Consider the following 3,688-nt stretch of genomic DNA (forward strand, 5'->3'; position numbering starts at 1 on the left):
GCAAATCAGTGGCAGGCACCAAACCACAGAAGTTCAGAAAACAACAAGTAGGATAATAAATACAAAATAAACAAACCTGCCCATATAGCATGTTATATTTAAACTTCCCCAAATTAAAGACCAAAAGAAAACCTTGAAGGAAAGCTGAGGGGCGAACATTACCAGCATAATTATTATTTACAGAGGAAGAAAGATCAGAATTACAAGAGACAGTTTTCCAGAAAACCATCTCTCAAGCAAAATTTGAGAGCATTGATTGTCAACAGAGATATTCTATAAGAAGGTATTTCTTCTGGAATAAGAAATATGAAATAAGGATGTAAGAGATTCAGGAACATTGGAGTGCTTGGTGACAATGATATGCAAGGGACTTTTTAGGGAACTGAGTGGTACTGAGGTGATGCATATACAGTCATTCATGTCAAGTCCCATACGATTGTACATCACAAACAGAACATTACTCTCTGAAACTTTTTGAAAATCAACCAGAATGTTGGTATTTTTTTACTAGATATGTAAGACTGAAGACAAAAATTTGTGCATAAATAAAAAAAAAAAATTTGTGCATAAAGAGTGTACTCTACTTGATAAATTCTGACGCTACTTTACAGTATTGAACAAATAAGTAAATAGTATACATACTTGTATTTCTAGCTTCCTTACTGAGTAGGCCTAGAAAAAGTAACACCCTAGTAACAATGAAAACTCCTAGAACCCAGCTATTATTATTCCAATGCCACTCCTGGATTAAACTAAAGAGAGATCCTTGGAGAAATGCTGATTGTAAACCTAGGAAGGGACAAAATACAAGATGTGCCTGGAGCATGTTGTAGTGCAAGAAAGTAAGGCGATGCTTTAAAAAAAAAAAGGCAAGCGAAGAATCCAGTTCGAAAGGACACAGCAGCCAATGTGAAAGAGCTCCCGGGGCCAAAGTTGTAAGAATTTGAGCAACAAAATAAATAATGATAGTATTAAATTATAACCTAAATGTGTAAAATAAATATGCAAGACTCCATACTGATATAAGGAAATGATTGAATAAATTAATGAGGGAGAAAGGACAACTTTTCCTTACAGGAGAGTTTTAAATATTAACTTTGGAAGGACCAGGAGAAGCAGAAAATCACTACTGGAAAACCATCATGCTGCTGCCAAGTTCCACTAAGAAATACTAAAATTGGTGGGAAAAACTTTAAGTAGAAAAACAATAGCTGGGTAGCATAAAAATATCTCCCACAAATAATGTAATACATTATTTGTTCTGATGTTCTAATATAATCCCATAAATTCTCTGATATTTCCCTCTTCAGAATGTGGGCCTTAATCCACCTGCCTTGAGTGTGGCTGGAAATAGGGGCTCACTTCCAAGAAATAGGGTTTTGAAAAGGAGAAAATATACTAACTTTACAATGGAGAAACCAGGAAGACACCATGTCAAACAAGGGTTTACGTTTAACATAACTAAAATAAGTTATGTTGATGTCACGCACCTGTAAGTACTAAAAAAAAAGATGCTTCACCTTTGTGGCATGCCTTCCCAGTTTTTATAGCCCCTGCCTAATCATGAAAAAACATGAGGCAAATTCAAATTGAAAAATTCTTGAAATTATTTACCAATACTTTTCAAAAATATCTTCATGAAAACGTGAAAACTTTTTGGTTCTCTTTCCAGACCTGGCTGACAAGGAGGTTCCATCATGGGAGTCAGCATCCACCACAAGGAGGAGCCCAAGAGCCAGGACATCTACCTGAGACTGTTGGTCAATTTGCACAGGTTTCTTTCCCCATTAGCCTACTCTACCTTTAGCCAACTTGTGTTGAAGTGGTTGTTCATGAGTTGCACCAACCCACTTCCTCAGCCCCAATCCTGGATGATCCAGAAGATGAAGCTGCCTGACTGGGAAAACAAAATAGCTGTTGCTGTAGGTACTATAACTTATGATGTGCATGCACAGGAGGTGCCAAACTGAAGGTGTGTACACTGCGCCTGAATAGCCATGCCTGGAGTTACATCCTCAATGTTGGGGCAAGAGCCTCACCTTCAACCAGGTGGCCCTAGACTCTCTCAAGAACTGTGGTACTATCTTGGTCTCTGGTCCAGACAGGCCCTGAGAAGTATACAGGAATTTCAGTAAGGCCACAAGAACCCCATATAGCCACAACAAACTCCACTTGCAATCCAAGGGCTAGAAGTTCCAGTGCCACAGAGGCTCCAGAGCCAGCCAGTACAAAAACTAACCACAGATCCTGCCTTATTTTTAAAAAGATTTTGGATATTGGGGAATTTTTTTTAAAATTTATATTGATAGAGCAAAAATGTGCACGCCAATAGGGGAAATAGGAGGGGGAAAGGGAAAAACCGACTTCATGCTGAGTAAGGAGCCTGAGGCTAGCTCCATCCCAGGACCCTAATATCATGACCTGAATTCAGATGAATTGTCCTTTGACTGAAGTCAGATGCTTAATGGACTGAGCCACCCAGGTGACCAAAAGGAAACATTTTTGAAAAAAGAAATAGTGTTTTGCTGAGGTTGCTAGAATATCATTACATACTTCCCATAGACAGCAAGTTCTTGTAACAAAGCCAACTTCTTTGGTATCTGTAATTTAAAATGTGAGGGCCAACACAGCTGGCATGCATAAGGAGCACAGTACAAAGTCCAGTTAATCAATTCACAGTCTGAATGTGTGAAAATAGGGAGAGTAGGCCAATATTTTTTCCTTACACAGGTATTTCTTTTGTAATAATTAAAAATTAAATTAAGTAGCTAAATTTTCTATTCTTCACCAATGCATTAAATTTGTATTTAGAGTAACAGAATATGAAAGAAATTGCTATTGATTTTTTTTTATAGTACAGTTTCCTGCTTTCAGATTATTCCTATTGGAGTTTATTTAAAAAGTCATAAAATTGAACCTCAAGGAGCAAATTTGAACATAATATTTCAAATAGTCATAAGAAATTAGTCCCATAATTATGAAAATTCATGATAATGGAATAAAATGTTAACATATAAGCCAGTAATTCTATATACAAAATAAATCTACAAAATTAACCCTGTTATTGGCCTTGATTGAAATCTAAAAACCTTTTTATAAAATAAACAATGATTTTTTTTTTAAAGATTTTATTTATTTATTCACGATAGTCACACAGAGAGAGACAGAGAGGCAGAGACACAGGCAGAGGGAGAAGAGGCTCCATGCACCGGGAGCCCGACGTGGGATTCGATCCCGGGTCTCCAGGATCGCGCCCTGGGCCAAAGGCAGGCGCCAAACCGCTGCGCCACCCAGGGATCCCAATAAACAATGATTTTGAGAATTGTGGTGTTTATAAAGAAAATTTTGTAAACAAATTTTAAAAGCTACATGGTTGGTCATCATTAAAAATAAAGTTAGTAATGTATGTTGGATAAAATAAAACAGTTCTGAAATAAAAGCACTAATAAAATCATTTAAATTAACAATTCATTAAATATGCTGTTTTTAAAAACTATTTCGGAAAGTAAATATTGGATGATTGAGTAGAAATACTTTCCTTATTTCTCCTATTAAATATAGCTGAAACACCTGGACATTCTATATAAAACACATATAAACAGAAACTGAAAAGTATAGAAAATACAGGACTTGAAAATGACATGACAAAGAGTTCCCTGTTTTTTTTCTGCTCTTTCATACTTCTCAG

At 36.3% G+C, this 3,688-nt stretch overlaps 1 pseudogene; it reads left to right on the forward strand.

Moving 5' to 3' along the window:
- The first annotated feature begins 1,697 nt into the window (after positions 1-1,697).
- On the forward strand, positions 1,698-2,238 carry LOC112678351 (ribosomal protein L18-like; annotated as a pseudogene).
- The last annotated feature ends 1,450 nt before the right edge of the window (positions 2,239-3,688 follow it).

This window comes from Canis lupus, chromosome 29 (assembly GCF_003254725.2).
Source record: "Canis lupus dingo isolate Sandy chromosome 29, ASM325472v2, whole genome shotgun sequence".
Classification (NCBI taxonomy): Eukaryota; Metazoa; Chordata; class Mammalia; order Carnivora; family Canidae; genus Canis; species Canis lupus.